The sequence below is a fragment of the Erythrolamprus reginae genome, chromosome 2 (genome assembly GCF_031021105.1).
Source record: "Erythrolamprus reginae isolate rEryReg1 chromosome 2, rEryReg1.hap1, whole genome shotgun sequence".
In the NCBI taxonomy this organism is placed as follows: domain Eukaryota; kingdom Metazoa; phylum Chordata; class Lepidosauria; order Squamata; family Dipsadidae; genus Erythrolamprus; species Erythrolamprus reginae.
In genome coordinates, this window is record NC_091951.1 from 340676591 (window position 1) to 340701266 (window position 24676).

Below are 24676 nucleotides of genomic sequence, written 5' to 3' on the forward strand. Positions count from 1 at the left end.
GGGACCTTGGAGGTCTTCTAATCCTACCCCTTGCTCAAGCAGGAGATCCTATACCATTTCAGACAAGTGACTGTCCTTAAAAACCTCTAGTGGTGAAGCACCTACAATTTCTGAATGCCAGCTGTTCTACTGGTTAATTGTCTTTGCTGTTAGGAAGTTAGGAAATCAACCTGAACATACATTATCTCTTTCCCCCCCAATTTTTGGGACTGGATTTAGTGAACAAGCAACTTCATATCGGACATATGAGAGTCCAAAAATATTTCACAAGAAGAGTCCTCCACTCTTCTACTTGCAACAGAATACCTTATTCCACCAGACTTCAAATTTTGGGCTTTGAAAACTTAAGAGCTACATTGCCTTCGATCTAAATGTAGTTCATAAAGTCATGTACCACAATGTCCTACCAGTCAATGAATACTTCAGCTTCAACCACAATAACATACACACACAAAATAGATTCAAACTCAATATAAACCGCTCGAAACTTGACTGCAGAAAATATGACTTCAGCAACAGAGTGATCAATGCATGGAATGCGCTACCTGAACTCTGTGGTTTCTTTGCCAAACACCAAAACCTTAAAATTGGACTGTCTACAGTCGACCTCAACCCCTTCCTAAGAGGTCTGTAAGGGGTATGCATAAGTGCACCATCGTGCCTACCATCCCTGTCCTACTGTCCTATTGTCCAAATTTACCTATACCTACTTTGCTTTTGCTTATGTTTATACCATCCCTATTCTCTTGTACATGTTTTGACAAATAAACAAATAAATAAAATAAAAATATTTAAGTCATACATCCAAACAATTGCATACATTTTGGATGAAGGTAGCATTCAAGGTGATTTTTTTTTTAAAGTATTTGATTCTGTATTAGTACCAAACATTAGTGATGGGCAAACTAAACCTGCACAATTCGGGTCCGTACTGAATTTTGTGGTGTTCGTTATGCCAAACACGAAATTTTTTCAAACTTCGGGCAAAGTTCGGGGTCATGTTCGGCGTTCGGAGCTTTGACGTCACCTGCAGGTTGCTAAGAACGCCAAGGTGATCACTTCCTGGATTCCATGGAATCCAGGAAGTGATCCCCTTGGCGTCCTTAGCAACCTGCCGGTGACCTCAAAACTCCACCCTGGAATCTCTTCGTGGGAGGGATTCCCCGTTCGAGTTCGGGTTCGGTTCAGGTTCGGCCGAATTTTGCGTAAAGTTCATCCGAACTTGCTGAACCCGAACACCGTTGGGTTCGCCCATCACTACCAAACATCACTTCAGTATTATAACTTGCACTTCATATTCTTCATTCCAAAGAGAAAACATCTTCATAATTCAAATTGGATGATATCTGGATTGGTTTAACTGAGACAGTTTACATCTGGTGATCGACTTTAGCAAACAGTAAGGACATCTGTCAGAGAACATATGCATTTAATACATCAATAGCGTTTGAGCCATTCCCTCAGATATCTCATTGGAATGCCCATTCTGTTATTTTTTTTTTCATCTATCAACCCAATTTGCAAAAGACCCAGTGCCCACTGGTGGCATGAAGTGGAAGCAGCATTAGAAAAATCCTTAATTTCAAGTGAATAATCCAAAACTCGTAGCCATGTCATTCAGCCCTTTTCTTTAGCTGTGCGTGTTTTTTTTTTCTTTAAGGAGTTATTGATTATATGTAAAATTCTTTTGGGAATAGCAATGTTCAAATATTTGTTTAAAAAATGTAGTTAAATAAGTGCACAAGGCATGTTATGTTAAACAGGACCAATGTAGTTTTTTATAGTGTTTTGATAGAAATATATTAAGGTTTAATGAGACCTTGACCCAACCACTTTCTTCTTCTTACTGCAAAATTTTAATTATTTGGAAATCTATCTATCTATCTATCTATCTATCTATCTATCTATCTATCTATCTATCTATCTATCTATCTATCTATCTATCATCTATCTATCATCTATCTATCTATCTATCTATCTATCATCTATCTATCTATCTATCTATCTATCTATCATCTATCTATCTATCTATCTATCATCATTATCTATCTATCTATCTATCATCTATCTATCTATCTATCTATCTATCTATCTATCTATCATCTATCTATCTATCTATCTATCCTGTCTGTCTGTCTAATCTATCTATCTATCTATCTATCTATCTATCTATCTATCTATCATCATTATCTATCTATCTATCTATCTATCATCTATCATCTATCATCTATCTATCTATCTATCTATCTATCTATCTATCTATCTATCTATCTATCTATCTATCTATCTATCTATCTATCTATCTATCCTGTCTGTCTAATCTATCTATCTATCTATCTATCTATCTATCTATCTATCTATCTATCTATCATCATTATCTATCTATCTATCTATCATCTATCATCTATCTATCTATCTATCTATCTATCTATCTATCTATCTATCTATCTATCTATCTATCTATCTATCTATCTATCCTGTCTGTCTGTCTAATCTATCTATCTATCTATCTATCTATCTATCTATCTATCTATCTATCTATCTATCTATCTATCTATCTATCTATCTTGTCCGTCCGTCGATCCATCTATCCATCTATCTATCCTGCTCAAAAAAATAAAGGGAACATGCACAATAGCATGTGAAATTGATTGTCAATCAGTGTTGCCTCCTAAGTGGACAGTTTGATTGCACAGAAGTTTGATTTACTTGGAGTTATATTGTGTTGTTTGTGTTCCCTTTATTTTTTTGTTTGTTTGTTTGTTTGTTTGTTTGTTTGTTTGTTTGATTGATTGATTGATTGATTGATTTATATGCCTCCCCTCTCCGAGGACTCTGTTGCATATAAATGAGGTGCAATTCCAGAATAGAAGACATGAATAATATTTATTTTTTAAATTCCTTCCTATCTACCCCCTTCCCTCCCTCCCTATCTCTCTCATCCACATATACTGAGGCACTATCAGAGGACCTTATGATATTAAACTCTTTCCATTGCATTTGGAAAAAAAAAACTTCCGAAAAAAAGCAAAGCTTAGAAGGTATATAAACCTACCCCTGATATAGATTATAGATAGATAGATAGATAGATAGATAGATAGGTAGGTAGGTAGGTAGGTAGGTAGGTAGGTAGGTAGACAGACAGACAGACAGACAGACAGACAGACAGACAGACAGACAGACAGACAGACAGACAGACAGACGATGATGATGGAGATGATGGAGATGGAGAGATAGAAAGAGAGAGAGAGATGTATAGGTATAGATACACACACACACACACACACTGGCACATGTACGCGCGCACAAACACACACACAATGTATTACAGTGTATTACAGTGTATTACACACAATGTAATACAATGTATTACAACTTACTAATATAGAGCTAAATACTCCAAATGCATTGCTGCTTTGAGGCAAGTATTTTAGTGCTGCAAATCCAGTCACAGCAAACTCTCTCATTATTCTTTCTACCTCAGCAGAAGGACCCTAGCCCTTTAATCCTAGAGACTTTTTATTACTTTCTGGAAAACAAAATAACTACTAGTAATTTTTTATTCCTATCTTTCCTGCATTTGTGCCAGTGAAAAAGTATGGGCACAGGGATGACAAATTACCCTGCAAGTAGTTGTAGTGATGAAGGTTAGTTTAATCAAATAATTCATGACATAATACACAGAGAACAAAACAATATATACACCGGTCAAAAAAAATAAAGGGAACACTTAAACAACACAATATAACTCCAAGTAAATCAAACTTCCGTTCAAACTGGCTCAGCTGATAAGGGAGGAAAACTTGTGGCTTAGAGGGTAAAAGCATTGTCCGGGAAGCGGAGTAAAGACGCTGAGACAGTATATGGATTTTAATATAGGGTCACTTTATTAAATTAGCATAAATTTAAATAACATCAATTTAAATAACGTCAATTCAACTGTAAACAAAGGACCTGCAGAGCCCAAAAACTAACGGGGCGGAAATTCCTATCAAAGCCTTCCTAGGCAACTATTGGGCATAACTCCTCGCTAAACCATGTGAAGGTAGCCACCTTCACCTGGATCCGAGCCACGCCCATAAGCGTGTGGGAGGAGCTTACCTTCCAATCCCCAAGGGAAATTGGATCCGGTGAGTCCCATGGGCATCCTCGCTCCAATCCCCAAAGTTGCACGAACCTATAGTTCATGGAGAGAGGCGGTCCATCATCTTTTGAAAAGATTCCCAAAAGGAGAACGCACAGTTGCTCCTACTGCTCATTTCCACCCCTAACCTGCCAACCCCAGTGGACAAGAGGGAAGCCAAATTGATCGAATGTAAATCTACTTAGCGCTGCACCCCCTAACCAGTTCATCTTTACTGTCAGTGTAGAATAGGTGAAAAAATGGCCGCTCCCGTAGGAGAGGCCGCAAAAAGTTCCTATTTGGCCCCAAAGCAATCCCTTCCAGGCACACTGCATGACAGAGGAGGGCGGGCGGGTGTTCGCTTCTCAGGATGCCCGAGGGAAAGGAGGAGGTCCGCTTCGGACCATCCTTAAATAGGGCGGTCTAGGACCACCCCCGAGGCCCAGGAGGCAGTGCACCACCTTGGCACGCTGCCAGAAGCCGAACTTCATTTTGCCGGAAACCAGAAGTTCAGAGCTCCACAGAGATCCAGGCAGCGTTGCTTGGCCCCGGGGCAATTTCGGCCGGCGTATTAAAACGCTGGCCGTGCATTTGTCTAACAAGGCAACCAGCCCAAGTTTGAATCCCAGAAGCGTATAGCCAGCGAAGGACTGCCGTCTTCAGTGCTACTGGTGTGCCCTCTGTGGCCATCAGTGCAAGATTTGGCTTCTGCACTTGAAATAGATCTATAGTAGTCTGTCTTTATTTCTTTATTAGCAAAACTGTAAGTTTGAAAGTATGGTTTGTAGCCTGGATGGCCCCTGGAGTATCCTATAATAATGATTACTATGACATCCTACTATGTATAATCCACATTGACGATTTGCCCCATGCATATAAGCCAGTATCCTATAATAACGGTTACTAAGACTTTCCGGTTTAACCTTCACACTCAATTATCTGCCTCATATTCCGGTTGTCGTTCCATGCATGGCATGTCTTGGGACGTGGCGAGTTATTCATAATTAATCATGAATACCGTGTTCCAACTGGTGTCCCATGATGTATTCCCTCTCGAGAAATCCTCTATCCTTCAGCGTAAGGCATAGCAGTCCCGCTTTTCATGTCCATGTATTGTAACTCCTCCCACAGTGCTTTTTACGAGACTACTGGTTACTCGTTCAGGTTCATCTCAATGGCCCAGAACCATCCCTCCTTACTAGCTTTTTACGATCATCGCACCCTCTATACTGGTTCATATACCCTCATGTTCTGATCACATATGCCCGTTCCACCCCTGGTAACTCTTATTTTTATCACAGCTTTCACCTGGCACCCCGTTGCCTAAGGCTTCTTTTCGGATGTGTATATTTCTAGTCAAGGTGGAGCATGTTATTGATCTGGCATATTTCCCCCATGGGATTGAATGGCAAAATGAGCTGTGGTGGCGCAGCAGGTAGAGTGCTGTACTGCAGGCAACTGAAGCTGACTGTAGATCTGTAGGTCAGTGGTTCAAATCTCATCACTGGCTCAAGGTTGACTCAGCCTTCCATAGAAACATAGAAACATAGAAGTCTGATGGCAGAAAAAGACCTCATGGTCCATCTAGTCTGCCCTTATACTATTTTCTGTATTTTATCTTAGGATGGATATATGTTTATCCCAGGCATGTTTAAATTCAGTTACTGTGGATTTATCTACCACGTCTGCTGGAAGTTTGTTCCAAGGATCTACTACTCTTTCAGTAAAATAATATTTTCTCATGTTGCTTTAGATCTTTCCCCCAACTAACTTCAGATTGTGTCCCCTTGTTCTTGTGTTCACTTTCCTATTAAAAACACTTCCCTCCTGGACCTTATTTAACCCTTTAATATATTTAAATGTTTCCATCCTTCCGAGGTGGGTAAAATGAGGACCCGGATTGTGGGGGCCATAGGCTGGCTCCGTTAAAAAGTGCTATTGCTAACATGTCGTAAGCTGCCCTGAGTCTAAGGAGAAGGGCGGCATAAAAAAATTTGAATAAAAAAATAAATAAATAAAACATGATGAGAGTGTGAACGACTTTAAGGAGAGAATCCCTGTCCAAATAGGGCTGCAACTGGTGCACCAGGTGAATCTGTGCAAACATCCCCCTTGCCACAGCTGAGAGATGGTGATATATGTGGGTGGGGGTGTTGCTTGCTCATTCATAACATAGCATGCAATGAATTAGAAGAACTAACCCATCTGTCTCTCTCATACAAGTCTTTTTCTCCAACTCTAAATTATGGAATCTGTTTCTGTTTGGTGCTTGGTGCTCTCTGAGCTTGTTTGACTGCTAGCAGGTGTTCACAACTAGGTAACATCATGAACTATGGTGGCACAGTGGTTGAAATACTGTATTGCAAACTAACTCTGCTCACAGCCTGGAGTTCGATCCTGACACTAAAGTCCAGTTGCCCTTTAGAAAAGAAAACACATTTGGGACAGCCATGACTTGGATGATTAAGAATCTGCATAGACATTTATTCTGCTTCATCTTTTGCACATATCTGCATTGTGTTCTATCTACTATCTACCGCTCCGAGTCTCTGGAGAGGGACAGCAAACAAATTCTCCTTAGACTCTGGGCGGCTTATAACATAATAATAATAATAATAATAATAATAATAATAATAACAACAACAACAACAACAACAACAACAACAGCTCTCAGCTTCATTGAAGCACACAAGTCCACTGGAAATTGTGCCGGAACTACCATTTACCAGTGGCAAAGAACTGATGGGATCAGAAGCCAGAAAAAGTGGTCGAAAATGAGCAAGCAAAACTACTGTGGGACTTGAGACTGACCGAATTCTGAAGCATAACACACCAGACATTGTGATCGTGGAGAAAAAGAAAGTATGGATCATCGACATCGCAATCCTAGGAGACAGGTGAATTGAGGAGAAGCAGCTAGAGAAATTAGTGAAATACGAAGATCTAAAAATCGAGCTGCAACGACTCTGGCATAAGCCCGTGAAAGTGGTCCCAGTGGTACTTGGCATGCTGGGCGCAGTACCAAAGGATCTCAGCGGACATTTGAAAACCATCGGAATTGACAAAATCTCCATCTGTCAATTGCAAAAGGCCGCTTTACTGGGATCGGCAATCATAATTCGCCGCTATATCACGTGGTCCTAGGTGCTTGGGAAGCGCCCGACTGGTGATGAAATACGAAATCCAGCATAGTGATCTCGTTTGCTGTGTTGTACTGACATTATTATTATTATTATTATTATTATTATTATTATTATTATTATTATTATTATTATTACTACTACTACTACTACTACTACTACTACTACTACTACTTCCATATGCAATTTTCTTTTTGCATTCTTTTCAACAGAATATTCTTATGTCATCCTCTCTGTGAGCTATCAAAGTGGCATCCTCAGTGTATGCATCTGAGATTACTGATGTTTCTTCTGGAAATTATAATTCCATTTTCGCATAAAAGCTACCTAGCTGTTCCATGTTTGATCTAACCGTGGCTTCTTAAGCATTGTATCAAGTCTTCAAGAAGCAGATAAGAACATCTATGTTTTTAATGTATTGTGGTCCACACACAATCAAAAGCCTTTCTATAATAATTAAAGTGGAAATGAAATTCCCTTGCCCTTTTCATTATCCTTCGGATGTTAAGAATGTAGGGTATTCTCTGGTGCCTCTGCCCCTTCTGAATTCTGCTTGTTCATTGGGCTCAGTAATTTCCTTTTCCAACTGATTTCATAAAAGATACTTTCTTTTTTCTTCTTCTTATGATAAAACAGATGAGACATGGGAGTTCACGATTAGATCTCCCAATAAGTTTTTGAAGGTTAAAAGTAGTCAGTACAATTTTTAATGGCATAGCAGCACTGAGACGGAAAGAATATAGAAATATTTCCCTACTTGGGATCATCTTCGAAAAAGTTTCTAGGCGCAAAGTTACAATTATTTTTATTCTGCAAGTTTAATAGCAGGTTTGCGGTGGGGAAGAATTTTATTTAGAGTATACTAAAAGTCCTGTAGAGATATTGTTCTAATTTGACTCCCTTTTTATGATCCTGTAATTTCTTAATTCAAGGTGGAGTCCGAGCTGAGCCTTTACTGGCCGGAAGCCCCATTGAGTTCACAGCAGATTTTTTTTGTCCCCTTTGTGCCCTAGGAGAGAAATATCTGCTCCTACATAGGATTGATCTCAGGGACCGCCTCCTGCTGCACGAATCCCAGCGACCAGAGTGGGCCTTCTCCAGGTCCCGTCAACTAAACAATGTCGCTTGGTGGGACCCAGGGGAAGAGCCTTCTCTGTGGTGGCCCCGGCCCTTTGGAACCAACTCCCCTCAGAGATTAGAATTGCCCCCACCCTCCTTCCCTTTCGTAAGCTTCTTAAAACCCACCTCTGCCGTCAGGCATGTGGGAACTGAGATATTCTTTCCCCAAGATATATATATTGGGGAAATCTTCATTGATTAACATACCATGAGGCAGGCTAATAGAAGAACGTGAAAGATGCATAGCCTTAAAATACACACAAAAAGTAGGTACATTTCTCAAGTGTGTGAGCATATGTATGGCTTTAGACCAGTGAAGGGCTACCAAATTTTTACTACCAAACTGTGGGCGTGGCTTATGCAGAACGCCCTGCATTTTCTTTCAACATCTTAAATGCAAATTGGGTGCTCTGGGGTGGAGCTCCATTTTTGCTACCCCACTGCGTTCCCCGTCCAGGCAGCAGCCCATCCCTGCTTTAGACGTATGGCATGTTGGGGTTGTAATATTTACATTCAAGATCACAATTCCATTCACAATTCAAAGTGTTGGTTATCACCTATAAAGCCCTTCATGGCATCGGACCAGAATACCCCCGGGACCGCCTTCTGCTGCACGAATCCCAGCGACCAGTTAGGTCCTAAAGAGTTGGCCTTCTCTGGGTCCCGTCGACTAAAGAATGTCGTTTGGTGGGACCCAGGGGAAGAGCCTTCTCTGTGGCAGCCCCGACCCTCTGGAACCAGCTCCCCCTGGAGATCAGAATTGCCCCCACCCTCCTTCCCTTTCGTAAGCTCCTTAAAACCCACCTCTGTCATCAGGCATGGGGGAATTGAGATATCCCCTTCCCTCCAGGTCTATACAATTTATGCATGGTATGTTTGCTTTTTTAATAAGGGGTTTTTAGTACTGTATTAGATTTGTCATTCATTGTTTTGTTATTGCTGTAGGCTGCCCCAAGTCTATGGAGAGGGGTGGCATACAAATCTAATAAATGAATGAATGAATGAATGAACGAACGAACGAACAAATGAATGAACGAACGAACGAACGAATGAACGAACAAACAAACAAACAAACAAACAAATAAATAAATAAATAAATAAATAAATAAATGGAGGAGTTGAAACTCTAAAACAAAAGTGTTCAACCTTGGCAACTTTTAAGCCTTTTGAATTTCAACTTCTGGAATTCCTCAGCCAACTTGTCAACATGGCTGGCTGTGGTGTCTGGGTGCACAAGTCTTAAAGTTGCCAAGGTTGGACCTCTCCAACCCTTGCTCTAAACAAGTGTTTCTCAACCTTGGCAACTTGAAGATATTTGGACTTCAACTCCCAGAATTCCCCAGCCAGCGAATGCTGGCTAGGGAATTCTGGGAGTTGAAGTCCAGATATCTTCAAGTTGCCAATATTGGGAAACACTGCTCTAAACCCATGCTTCTCAATTACTTTCTGTTATCCCCACATACACACACTGGAAGAGGTAAACTTTTCACTCCTCTGCAACATTCCACTGGGATGATTGTTTGCAATATTTGGCACATTTTTGCTGAAAAAAATTAAGCAGCTCATCAGTGTGATTGGGGTGTAATGTGTTTAAGTGACTCCTTAATTTATTTGGCTTCATGCTGTCCACTGCCAACATTTTTAGACACAGTAAACATACTGGTATTTCTTCGCCTCCCACTGTAGTCACAGTGAAGCCATATACTTCATCATATTTCCTCGTCTTAGCTTTCAGGAGACTTATGTTTGTCTCATTGTCTCCGTCTCTCTCCTCCTTTCTTTTTATCCCTGTTAAATATTTCTCCATGGTGTCTCTTAAGGGTTTGCTATCTGCATTCATATCTCCTGCTCTGTGCTGTGTACTATTGTTTGGTGCAACCCCCACCCCCCCTGCAGCAAAAAAAGCACTTTCCATAGGGAGTCCGCCCCACTATTTGAGAACCACTGCTCTAAACAGTAAGGATTTACAAATGCCTATGATTTTAATTTCCCATTTTTAAATAAAGATTCAAATAGTCAATGCTACAATCATTCCATTGTTCTAAAATGGTCTTGGGTCTCCAGAGCAGCAGTCCACTTGTTGACTGTATATTTCCCTAGGTGAGGTGGATTTGGTGTACTTTGAGGTTTGTTACAGCTCCTGGAGGAACGATGCGAGTGAATTAAGAACACTTGTTTCAAATTCTTCCCGATGCTCTTGACAGCATAATCAGTGTAACAAGAATGGAGGGCTACCAATTGCTTAACTCTGCTTTAAAATCTGCCAGTGGATCAGGTTTAATCTGCCATAATTTTCTCCCATCCACTATCCACTATCCACGATTGACCTCTCCAGGTTCCTAAGAGGTCAGTAAGGGGCATACATAAGTGCACTAGCCTGCCTTTCGTCCCCTGTCCAATTGTCTCTCCTTATCTCATATCTCATATATCTTTTCTTCCTTTCATATATCTTCTCCTCTACTTTTATATCTTTTCTTTATATATAATACTTCATGTCTATCCTTTTCAATATGTATTGTGTATTGGACTAACTAAGTAACTAACTAACTAACTAACTAACTAACTAACTAACTAACTAACTAACTAACTAACTAACTAAGTAACTAAGTAAGTAAGTAACTAACTAATTAAGTAACTAACTAAGTAAGTAAGTAACTAATTAAGTAACTAACTAAGTAACTAACTAACTAACTAACTAAGTAACTGACTAACTAAACAAACAAACAAACAAACAAATAAATAAATATGGAGAGAGAAACACTTACAAAAAGTAAGAAGAGTTTGGCCAGTGATTCATAACTACTCATTTTTGCAAGTGGTTCCAGGGTGGCCTATAATATATTCTCTGGGGGACTGAATCTAGCCAAGAGTGGGAGCTATGCTATCAAACAACCTATTGTTTGTAATAGGTTTTTTTAAAATTGTAAATTAGCCAAGCCAAACAAGAAGTACAGCTATTAAAGATTAATAATGTTCTCACATGGCCAGAGTCATGTTTGCAAACTAGGAAGAAGAATGGTGGTCTGAAATGAATATTTATTCATTTATCCAATTGAGTATGTATTAGATCCGAGAAAAGCTAATCATGCCTGCTCTCTCTCCGTTTATTTTTTTGTTTCATGGAACAAATTAATGTATCCATGAAAGCATCACTTGAAAAACAAACCATACTTCTCCTTAAGACAAGGCTACCATATTTTTTCCTCCCTCCCTCCCTCCTGCCCTCCATCCCACCCACCATTTTTGCCTACAAGGGTTGCACATTGGCACAAATTTAAACCAGGTTGTATCTTACAGAGGCGTAACAAAGAAAAGTTGTCCAATTCTTACTTGGCCTCCATCTGGACATGAGTGACCATACATGAACACCCCTTTTGATGTCCACCCTCTTCAACTTTATATTTCTTTAATGAACATTGAAAGGAGCCTCTAAAGGTGTTTAGTTACCTGCAGGGTGACTCTAATTTGTTGGATTCCAGAAAGGACAGGATTCCAAGTCATGAAGCCAAACTTACTTGAAAGCTATTTCTTTCCAACAATCTCATTAACACGAACAGGTTGCGAATAGAATAGAATAGAATAGAATAGAGTTGTGAATAGAATAGAATAGAGTTGTGAATAGAATAGAATGGGAATGGGAATAGGAATAGGAATAGAATAACAGAGTTGGAAGGGACCTTGGAGGTCTTCTAGTCTAACCCCTTATTTAGGCAGGAAACTCAATATCAGTGATGGTGAACCTTTTCTCCCCCAGGAGAAAAGCATGGGCGTGCGCTATCTAACTGTCAGGAAATTACTCGTTAGTTCTACAGTAAGTTGCTTCTCTCCTTGATTAGTTTTTACCCTTGTTCTACCCTCAGGTGCTTTGGAGAATAGCTTGACTCCCTCTTCTTTGGGGCAGCCCTTGAGATATTGGAACACTACTATCATGTCTCCCCTATGTTGAAAAATAAAGCCAGCAGGCATGTAGAGAGTTGGGAGCAAGGGACCATCAGTGGCTTACCATCAGAGTCTTCGGAGAGGGGCGGCATACAAATCTAATAAATTATTATTATTAAATTATTATTATTACCTGCGCCAGCACCAGTTGTGGTGGGGCCAGAGCACATGGAGGCCACCATTTGAGGGCGGAGCATGGGGTGATCTCGCACTGCTTATGCAGTGACGGTCTGGGGGCCAGATGACGGCCTGGGGGCCAGGTGGCGAGGGAGGTATTTAAGAAGATCTCCCTCCGTTGCTACCCCTCTTTGCTGATGGGTGGCACCCTCCCTCCCTTTGTTGCAGTGTGCTACTGAGGATCGCCTTCGGGGGCTGAGTAGGAATTTTTGGCAGCCAAAGCAATTTGGGATTGCATTGGCCGTTTTTCCACCTAATCCACACTGTGTATGGGGAGGGGCCAGGTTAGGGGGTGCCTTTCCAAAATAGCTGGAAATTTGTCTACCAATTGGACCAAGCCCCTCCTGGTCACTGGGGGCAGGAAGGGGCAGAAAGGGGCATTAGCAGAAACTGTGTGATCTCCTTTTGGACACCTTTTGGAAGGTGATGGGCAGCCACTCGCCAGAACTACAGGGCTGAGCTGGCCTGGGTGCTCAAGGGAGGGTCGCTCTTGGGGCTCGCTGGCCAGGGCCTCCCAGGGACTGGGGGTGAGCTGTCCCACATGCCAAGGGGCGTGGCATATGGAAGTGGAAAGGGGAAGGAGCCCCTCTCCTTGGCTAAACAAGGAGCTTTCACCCAGGAGTTGTTTAGAAAGGTTTTAGTAAGGATTTCCACCCCGTTTCAGTTCTCACCTCTGCAGGTCTATTAAGTAATAAATCAATAAAATGACCTATTTATCCCAGCCACTGTGTCCATGTGTTATTCCACCTCCAAACCAAGATCTAGGGGAAGAGCCTTCTCTGTGGGGGGCCCAGACCTCTAGAATCAGCTCCCCCCACAGATTTGCACTATCCACACCCTCTTTGCCTTCTGAAAGAGTTTAAAAACTCATCTTTGTCACTAGGCCTGGGGTCACTAGATCTTCCCCCTTGACCAATGAGTGTTTTTAGTGTGATTTATAGAGTTGGCTGCCGATCAGCTTCTGGTCAAATTCAAAGTGTTGGTCATGACCTTTAAAGCCCTACATGGCAATGGACCAGATTACCTCGGGAACCGCCTGCTACCGCACGAATCCCAGCGACCGATAAGGTCCCACAGAGTTGGCCTTCTCCGGGTCCCGTCGACTAAACAATGTCGTTTGGCGGGCCCCAGGGGAAGAGCCTTCTCTGTGGTGGCCCCGGCCCTCTGGAACCAACTCCCCCCGGATATTAGAACTGCCCCCACCCTCCTTCTCTTTCGTAAACTACTCAAGACTCATTTATACCGCCAGGCATGGGGGAGTTGAGATAGCTCTTCCCCCTAGGCCATTACAAGTTATGCATGGTATGTTTGTGTGTATATTTGGTTTTATAATAGGAGTTTTTAGTTGTTTTTATTATTGGATTGTACATTTTGTGTTTATTATTGTTGTTAGCTGCCCCGAGTCTGCGGAGAGGGGCGGCATACAAATCCAATAAATAATAATAATAATAATAATAATAACAACAACAACAACAACAATAATAATAATAATAATTATTATTATTATTATTTAAAGATTTTTAAAGATTTTTAATTGAATCAAATGTATTGTTGTTAGCTGTCCCGAGTCCTCGGAGAGGGGCGGCATACAGATCCAATTAGACTAAACTAAACTAAACACCGCAACAGGCATGATGGGACTCCTGCTAAACTATTCCATAGGCTTGGTGAGATTGCAAGTTACCACCCCTAATCAAGACTTAACCTCTGCTCTCAGTTTCAGGATTCTGCTAACACCACACAGATTCCTCTCGTGGATTTCCACAGAATAAGAGGCAAGGAATTACATTACAGGAGAGTGAATGAAAAGCCTATTAGTGGCAATTTTGCAGTGGACAAGGCTTAAGGTGACCCTGCTACAGATGGTAGAATGAAAGCAAACATCAAAGCACAGGTAGGACAAGGTGGATACAGATGTGTATGCGTGCATGCATATTAAAGAGGGCATTAAATATTAATCCCATATACAGTACCGCAATAAAAACTGTAATAATGTTTAAACATAAGTGGCAAGTGCATTTTGTCTAAATCTCACCAGCTTTGCATTCATTAGACAGACCCCTGGAAGGGGGGAAGCCAATTTACTTCTGAGTGAGCAATTGATTAGATTTACTGTCTGCATGCATTTCTCTGGTTGCATTGCATTTATTTCCCCCTCTTCTTTCTTCTTGTAATATTTTAATTTGATGGAATTTCGTGTTGCTTTATTTTTATTGTATATTCTCCTTCCACACCAGGGTAATTTTTAATAATGAAAAGTGGCTTTTGAAATTGCATGCAAATAAAAGGACTAGCAATATAATCTCTTTTTAAAAAGGAAAAGTGAAATGCCAAGAACACGTTACAGATATTAGAACCTCACCATGGAATGGATCCTATTAACCAGAACTGATTCCAAGGACACATGCTCAACCCTGGTTATTATTTCAAATGAGAATTGGATCTACAGTAAGTTGGCTCTAGAGTTTATTGTGGCCCCAGTGCTTCTCCCCTTGGCAAATGGGCTTGGAAATTCTGGACTTTGATAATAAGGACATGTGGGGCTACCTTTGAAAAGTGTTCGGAAACTTCAGATCATGCAGAACGCAGCCCCGAGAGCCATTGTGGAGCTTCCAAGATTCGCCCATGTTTCCTGAACACTCCGTGGCTTGCATTGGCTGCCGATCAGTTTCCGGTCACAATTCAAAGTGTTGGTCATGCCCTTTAAAGCCCTACATGGCTTTGGACCAGACTACCTCTGGAACCGCCTGCTACCGCACGAATCCCAGCGACCGATAAGGTCCCACAGAGTTGGCCTTCTCTGGGTCCCATCGACTAAACAATGTCATTTGGCGGGCCCCAGGGGAAGAGCCTTCTCTGTGGTGGCCCCGGCCCTCTGGAACCAACTCCCCCCGGAGATTAGAATTGCCCCCACCCTCCCTGTCTTTCGTAAACTACTCAAGACTCATTTATTCCGTCAGGCATGGGGGAGTTGAGATATTCCTTCCCCCTAGGCCATTACAAGTTATGCATGGTATGTCTCTGTGTATGTTTAGTTTTATAATAAGGGTTTTTAGTTGTTTTATTATTGGATTGTCACATGCTGTTTTTATCATTGTTGTTAGCCGCCCTGAGTCTATGGAGAGGGGCGGCATACAAATCCAATAAATTATTATTATTATTATTATTATTATTATTATTATTATTATTATTATTGGATTATGGGAAATGTCTCCTTCCAAAAACTTCAGCAAAGTTGGGGCAAACAGGATGACCACTGCTTTTATTGCTTGCCTAACTTCCTTTCTCTCCCCCCCCCCCAGCATTGAAATGCAAATGTCATTTTCTCAGCCATCCTAGTGTCCAACTGCTGCCCAGCACAGTTTCCACAGTTTGAAGACAGTTTCCCAAATGGCTTTGATGGCTCATAAAATCTCTCTGCTTAATGAAATTCAACTCTATTGTGTTTTTTAATATTCTGTCCCCAAGAACTAAACATTCTGGTGCAACAAGGATCCACCAGGGGGAGTGGGGGGGGAGAGACATATGTAACTTCATCACACAAATTATGTATTTGCATCATTTTGTATAAAATCTAATATGTAAGGTCTGCTGATATAGGAGAAGAAGCAGCAAAACCCAGGCTGGGGAGGGCGTAAAAAGGGGAATCAGCCTAGAGTCACAATGTAGCCACAAGCCAACTAAGTCCAACCCACTCTTGAATTTCATGGACACTTATCTAATTTAACACAAATGCTAACTGTTAGTTAAGCATTGTTTATTGTTACATAGCCTATGCAACAATAAATCAGTTTAATTGGATCTTCACACATGGCCCTGTATGTTTGTTTGTTTGTTTGTTTGTTTGTTTGTTTGTTTGTTTGTTTGTTTGTTTTATGGATGAATGAGTGAGTGAGTGAGTGAGTGAGTGAGTGAATGAATGAATGAATGAATGAATGAATGAATGAATGAATGAATGAATGAATGAATGAATGGCTCTCACCCTTTTGACTTTCTGTAAGAGCCTAAAGGTTCTGCCACTTGGTCTGAGTTCTGGATGTGGGCATGTCATCTCGGAGGTAATTACTTCATAAAATAGAAGGTCCCCCTTCCACTCCAACATACATCCCCCCTTTATATCTTAGCTATTTCTCTGACATTTTTCATGCTATATTTATTGCCCCACGATTCTCTTGCAATACAATTTTCTCAAATTGTAAGTTGCCCAGTGCTGCAGGACAGTGTGATGGGTGGCATAAAAAATTAATCAATCAGGTTTTGGTTTTTGTTTTAAATGTAATTCATGTGATTTCACTATTCAAACTATTCATAATCTGTCAAATAGTTAATATAGTTACCATTCCGTGGAGTGCAACAAAGATATGGTTTCAGGTTGTGTTAGTACCGCTGTGGGAATCTATTAGCTTTAGCGGATGTAGATCCATCCATTCAATTTGTTTGCTGCCCATTTAACTACAGAACAAATCTTACCAACAAAACCATAACTTATTACCCATAAGTCGGTATAGGTAGCACATTCTGAGTATAGGTGGCGTATAGGTGGAGAACAGAGGTGGGATTCACACAATTCACAAACCTACTGGTTTGCCCAGCACCGCAAATGTGAGCACATGCCTATCATATATGTTCATAGCCTTCTGCACATGCACTTTGCTCTCTCACGCAACTTGCATGCATGTGTATGGCTTGAAAATGTTGGCTAAATAGGATGGCATAGCACTGAGGCAGGTGAGAGAGCCATTTGCAGGTTGCTACTACTGGTTTGCCCGAACTGGTCCGAGGAGGAGGGATAGCTAGTCATATATTGCAAAGTTCTCTGGGAATGTCATTAAGACACACTTCCATGTTCTGAACATTGGAATTAATCTGAAGGTTTTCAAGGCTAAAATTTACTTTAAGAAAAAAAAATAGAAAAAGAAAAAATTGAAATTCCCGGAAAATTGAAATCTACATAACATAGTGAACGTTTATATCTACAGTACAGTACAGTAAAGCCCTACATGGCATTGGACCAGATTACCTGCGGGATCACCTCCTGCCCCGTGAATCTCAGCGACCAGTTAGGTCCCACCAAGTCGGCCTTCTCCAGGTCCTGTCAACTAGACAATGTCACTAAGGGGCGTGCATAAGTGCACTAGAGTGCCTTCCGTCCCCTGTCCAATTGTCTCTCCTTATCTCATTTATCTTTTTTTCCTTTCAAATATGTTCACCTATACTTTTATATCTTTTCTTCTATTCTTTTCTTTACTTAGTTTATTACATATCTTTCTCTTCAATGTGTATTATGTATTGGACAAAAATAAATAAATAAATAGATAGATAGATAGATAGATAGATAGATAGATAGATAGATAGATAGATAAATAAATAATAAAAACTTGGCGGGGCCTAGAGGAAGAGCCTCCTCTGTGGGGGCCCCAGCCCTCTGGAATCAGCTCCCCCGGAGATTCGTACTGCCCCCACCCTCCTCGCCTTTTGTAAGAGCCTTAAGACTCATTTATGTTGCCAGGTTTGGGCCGATTATATCTTAACCCCTGGGCAATAAATGATTGTATGTTTGTTGTACGAATGGATAGCTTGGAGTTTTCAATAGTTATGCAATTTTTACTTTAATTGGATTGATTTTCATTGTAATTTACTGTTTTTTATATGTTGTAAGCTGCCCCTAGTCTTCAAAGAGGGGCGGCATAGAAATAAAAAAAACAAAGAAACAAAGAAACAAAGAAACAAAGAAACAAACAAGTAAGTAAGTAAGTAAGTAAGTAAGTAAGTAAGTAAGTAAGTAAGTAAGTAAGTATGTAAATAAGTAAGTAAGTAAGCAAGCAAGCAAGCAAGCAAATAAATAAGTAAGTAAATAAATATTCCCAATAGTCCTAAACCATAAACCTGACCTCATTTTTAAAGTGAGAGTTTTGGCTTTCCATTGCAAAGATTTAGCGTTCAATCATTTGGGATGAATTATCCCTGATGCTGCCTCTCCATACAGAGATCCATCTTCCATTAACACCTTCCTCCTAGCCTTTCATCAAATGTAATGATTGCAAGAAGGATGAGCTGGACACCTCTCACAATACCATATCGAAAACTCATTAGGCTTTTATAAATATCCACCAACAGCAAATGGGTTACTTTAATAGGTTATTCTCTGGGTCTCAGCAGAAAGCCAATTGTCCTAGTTGCTAAGGGTAACTCCTGGTCCATGGCCCATGGACAAGCATGAACAGAACAGCTGTGCGGTCGGCATTTACACTGTGTGAGCAAGGGATGGTATCCATTTATTGATGAAATTTTAAACAGGGAGGACAGTGTTATTCCCAGCGTGGTCAAGCCCAGGGATTCATTTGTATTTCCCCCTGCCTCTCCTGCCATCTGTGCAGGCTGTCGAATTCAAAATCTCAGAGGAATCTGAGTGGCATTGTATGGAGATGTGATTAAATTGCCAAGGGAAAGCAATCCATCACTGATAGGAGGCAGGAATGGGTTGGAGTCCATTTGCAATGGGGTTGCCATCACTTTTTAGAACTTGCCTTCTTTTCTGCTTGCTTACATTTTAGTCTTATGCCAAACCATTAAACAAAAACACTCACTATGAGCAAATAAAAACAAAGGGAAACTTATTCCAACTACACATTTCCTGGCCTTGTGGACGAGCTTCCCTCTCTCCTGCCCGGCTCCCCTCTAGCCTCACGTGGCCACCTCCTGCCAGAGGTACAAGCAGAAGGCGTGGGTTTAAGCAGCGCTGGCAGCATTTATGCTTCTGGCAGCACCCGTTCACCTATTTATTTATTTTTTATTTTTATTTATTTATTTTGTCCAATACACAATACATATTGAAGTACAGTATTATATATAAAGAAAAGATATAAAAGTAGAGGAGAAGATATATGAAAGGAAGAAAAGATATATGAGATATGAGATAAGGAGAGACAATTGGACAGGGGATGAAAGGCAGGCTAGTGCACTTATGTATGCCCCTTACTGACCTCTTAGGAACCTGGAGAGGTCAATCATGGATAGTCTAAGGGAGAAATGTTGGGGGTTACGGGTTGACACTACTGAGTCCGGTAATGAGTTCCACGCTTCGACAACTTGATTGCTAAAGTCATATTTTTTACAGTCAAGCTTGGAGCGATTAATATTAAGTTTGAATTTGTTGCGTGCTCTTGTGTTGTTGCGGTTGAAGCTGAAGTAGTCATTGACAGGCAGGATGTTGCAGCATATGATCTTGTGGGCAATACTTAGATCGTGTTTTAAGCGTCATAGTTCTAAGCTTTCTAGACCTAGGATTGATAGTCTGCTTTCGTAGGACATTCTGTTTCGAATGGAGGAGTGAAGGGCTCTTCTGGTGAAGTATCATTGGACATTTTCTAGGGTGTTGATGTCCGAGATGTGGTATGGGTTCCAGAGAGATGAACTGTATTCAAGGATGGGTCTGGCAAAGGTTTTGTAGGCTCTGGTGAGTAGTGTGAGATTGCCGGAGCAGAAGCTGCGTAGGATCATGTTAACAACTCTGGAAGCCTTTTTGGTGATATTGTTGCAGTGGGCTTTAGCACTTAGGTCATTTGATATTAGTACTCCAAGGTCTTTTACTGAGTGGGAGTTGGCTATGAGATTTTGTTTATTCAGTTTATATATGAGGTTTGGATTCTTTTTGCTGATGTGGTTTATATTTGAAGTTGCCAGGTGTTAGACCAATCTGAGACAAAGTCAAGGTCTTTTTGGAGAGTAGATGTGTTGTCCGTGGTGCTGAATAGTTTTACATCCTAGGTACCCAGCCTGAGGTGGGGGGGCGACCCAGGAAGGAGAGTGCGGGAAACGCGAAGCAAATTGTCACCCCATGCGAGCGACACTGGTAAGATTGTAAGTCAAAGACTTAACAGTTCACTTGAACAATGATGATCGTTCAAGCCACTGCCACCTGGTCACAAGGCTGGCAAGCCACTCCTACCCAGTCACATGACCATTAAGCCACACCCAAAGTTTGGCAGTAACATTTTTGTCTGCCCATTACTGGCTATATGTATCCTCTTCTGCTGAATTACCTCTTTCTTTCTAGGACAGGAGTGGAAATTAGCAAACAAATTATAAGTCGGTTGCTAAATGAATGATTCTAAGATGAGGATCAGCTCTATTATTATTTCTAAAATTACTTTTATTTTAATAAGTGGGATTCTGCTTTTTTTCCACCCCTCCTCCTTATTCACTGTTGTTCTTTTCTTACTGACTACAAGACTCTGTGACGCAATAATTATTGTTACCGAAGAATAGTGCAAGGCTATGCTGCGTACATATTATTTCTTTTCTTATTGTTTTACCTGCTCCTCTTTGCAGAGCAATACTGAAACAACGGCCCGATGGAAGACAGCTTAAAATAACCAGATATAATGCATTCTGTTTGAGCATCCTTGAATTATGTTTTTGTTCCAACACAAAGTATTTTAATTATAGCTGCCCATATGGAAATAAACAGTTTTCAACAGGGATAGGCAGGCCCATGAATGACATTATCTTCCATCAGGGATGTAAAAAAAAAAATCTATTCTATGTGTCTTTCCAAGAACAATTCTACAATCCGTCAAAAAAAAGGAGAGAGAAACCGCTACGGCAAGAACTGGCACGTACTTTATACTATACCAGTTGTCTCGAAATCTTTTAAAACTCCAACGCTGCATATAAAAATGTGTCTGCGGGCAAAAAAGTACATTTGGCAGCATGCAGGGGAAGAAAAGCATGCATTGGGAATGTTCATGTAAACAACATTATCTATTAAGGATAATTACATAAAATGAATATATAAAGATAAATTGCACGCAAGTATTACATTGGGGAAATGTATACAAACTAAAATACATTATGTAGGGCGATTTCCCCCCCTTTTTGCTTAAAAAGATCGCAGTGCATTTGTTTGATAGATTAAATCTGGAGGAATGCCACAATGACATGGATTAGATATAGATTGGATTGGATGCACCTTGTTGTTTTTTCACTTTTGTTTTGTCAAAATGCACTGGCTACTAAAAAAAGGGAGAATTCCCCCCCCCCTCTTCTCATAAAGTATTGGAAAGCACCCAACTGGGCAAGGAAAAGGACTCAGGTACAGAATTAGCATAGAGTCACTGCACAACATAGAAACATAGAAACATAGAAGACTGACGGCAGAAAAAGACCTCATGGTCCATCTAGTCTGCCCTTATACTATTTCCTGTATTTTATCTTACAATGGATATATGTTTATCCCAGGCATGTTTAAATTCAGTGACTGTGGATTTACCAACCACGTCTGCTGGAAGTTTGTTCCAAGGATCTACTACTCTTTCAGTAAAATAATATTTTCTCATTTTGCCTTTGATCTTTCCCCCAACTAACTTCAGATTGTGTCCCCTTGTTCTTGTGTTCACTTTCCTATTAAAAACACTTCCCTCCTGAACCTTATTTAACCCTTTAACATATTTAAATGTTTCAATCATGTCCCCCCTTTTCCTTCTGTCCTCCATACTATACAGATTGAGCTCATTAAGTCTTTCCTGATACGTTTTATGCTTAAGACCTTCCACCATTCTTGTAGCCCGTCTTTGGACCCGTTCAATTTTGTCAATATCTTTTTGTAGGTTAGGTCTCCAGAACTGAACACAGTATTCCAAATGTGGTCTCACCAGTGCTCTATATAAGGGGATCACAATCTCCCTCTTCCTGATTGTTATACCTCTAGCTATGCAGCCAAGCATCCTACTTGCTTTTCCTACTGCCCAACCATACTGCTCACCCATTTGGAGACTGTCAGAAATCACTACCCCTAAATCCTTCTCTTCTGAAGTTTTTGCTAACACAGAACTGCCAATGCAATACTCAGATTGAGGATTCCTTTTCCCCAAGTGCATTATTTTACATTTGTGCCAAACCTTTGGAGACTTATTTATTGGTTCCCAAGGGAAGGCTGCAAGTCTGGGGATAAATCCTGTATTTTTGGCAGAACATAACGAAGTACAGTGGTAACTCTACCTACAAACACCTCTACTTATGAACTTTTCTAGATAAGAACCAGGTATTCAAGATTTTTTTTGCCTCTTCTCAAGAACCATTTTCTACTTACAAACCCGAGCTTCCGAAACTGTAACTGGAAAAGGCAGGGAGAAGCCTCCGTGGGGCCTCTCTAGGAATCTCCTGGGAGGAAACAGGGCCTCCACCCTCCTTGTGGTTTCCCCAATTGCACACATTATTTGCTTTTACATTGATTCGTATGGGAAAAATTGCTTCTCCTTCCAAACATTTGTACTTAAGAATCTGGTCACAGAATGAATTAAGTTCGTAAGTAGAAGTACCACTGTAGTTGGAGCATCCCATTGGCTCAGAAGTTAAGATTCTGGGCTTGTCGGCTGGAAAGCCAGCAATCCAGATTTCGAGAGCTGAGCTCCATGTAACAGGGTGAGCTCCTGTAACATGCCTCAGCTTCTACCAACCTAGCAGTTCAAAAGCATGCAAATGCAAGTAGATAAATAGGTACCACTCAGAGATGGGTTCCTACCAGTTCGCCCTAGTGTGGTAGCCCAGTAGTGGCCCGCTAATCACACAATTTGCATGCGACAGCTCCGGTGCTGACTTTTTTCCTGTCTATGCATGGCACCATTTTTTAAAACTAATTTTCAGCAGTTTTCTGCTTCTGCGCATGTGCAAAAACAAAATTGCACAAGGGGACGTTCACATGCAATTTCCAGTGATTTTTTTGCTTCTGCACAGGCGCAGAAGCAAAATTATGTGAAGGGATGCTCTCACTCATGTAATTTTTGGATATTTTTGCTTGTGCTCATGCGAGGGGGCGCGAAACATTGTGATGCATGTGCAGTGTACCGGTAGCAAGAAAAGAGCAACCCGCCGCTAGTACCACTTCAATGGGAAGGTAACAATGCTCAGTGATGTCATGTTGGCCACATGAGCATGGAAATGTCTTCAGACGGTGCTGACTTTGAAATGGAGATGAGAATAGCCCCCTATAGTCAGGAATAGTGTTGGGCGAACCCAACAAAGTTCGAGTTCGGGTTCAGCACCTAAATTTTTAAAAAAGTTTTTAAATATATATATATATATATATATATATATATATATATATATATATATATATATATATAAAAACTTTTGAGTTCGGCGCTCAGGAAAGCGCCAGGAAGCGCCGCTGCCCAGCTGTCACCTTCCGGAACAGCCGGGGTGCTTCCCAGCAGTCTCCCAAACCTGAACCCTAACTTTTGCCGAACTTCCGGGTTCAGCGTTCGGGAGACCGCCGAGAAGCACCCCGGCTGTTTCTGAAGGTGACAGCTGGGCAGCGGTGCTTCCCAGAACAGCCAGGGAGCTGTCGGCTGGTTGGGAGGTGCAAAAGGAGGTGGGGAATCCCTCGAGGGGATTCCAGGGGTGGAGCTTTGATGTCACTGAGACGTCCTTCCTGGAGTCCCCGTTTCAGCCGGCCAGGAAGGACGTCTCAGTGACGTCAAAGCTCCGCCCCTGGAATCTCCTCGTGGGATTCCCCACCTCCTTTTTTGCCTCCCGACTGGCTGACAGCTCCCTGGCTGTTTTGGAAGGTGACAGCTGGGCGGCGGCACTTCCTGGCGCTCTCCCGAACCTGAACCCAAATCCGAACTTTTGCAAAAAATCAGGGTCGGGTTCGGTATACCGAATCGCACAAAGTTTGGTACGAACCCGAACTTTGCAGGTTCGGTTCTCCCAACACTAGTCAATGAGCAGAGTAAAATCCTCAGGGTCTCCTTTATAATAAAAAATAGTTAGTTTGAACACTGCGCTTATGGGTCTAGTTGTTTGTGGCTGACATAAAGCTCCTGAGAAGTTCCTCCTAGGAGTCAGCAGAATTAAAAAGTGCCACTTAGATATAGATGTGTTTCTATCCAACCAGATGGGATTTCTGCCCAAGGAAGATACTTTACACATCTATCTAACATACTCCCTAGCTCTGATGAACTCAGAGGTTTCTCACTTCCCTCTAAGGGCAATTCTAATGGCTCTCTCCTGAAGTAGAAACTGCTGACGCGTGTCGTGAGTGATTACCCACCACTGTCATTGCAACCAGCCAGCGTATGAGTAAGGATGCTGCCACATGTCAGCGAAGGTTGCATATTTCAAAGCACTATTAATCATACAAATTGAAACAGGAAGTTCTGAGCATTCTTTGCAGCTT

The 24676-nt window shown here is 41.2% G+C and overlaps 1 protein-coding gene across 1 annotated transcript in view; it reads right to left on the minus strand.

Moving 5' to 3' along the window:
* The window catches only part of DCC (DCC netrin 1 receptor), a 927153-nt gene that overhangs the window by 527424 nt on the left and 375053 nt on the right, over window positions 1-24676 (minus strand). The gene's annotated exons all lie outside the window — the stretch shown is intronic.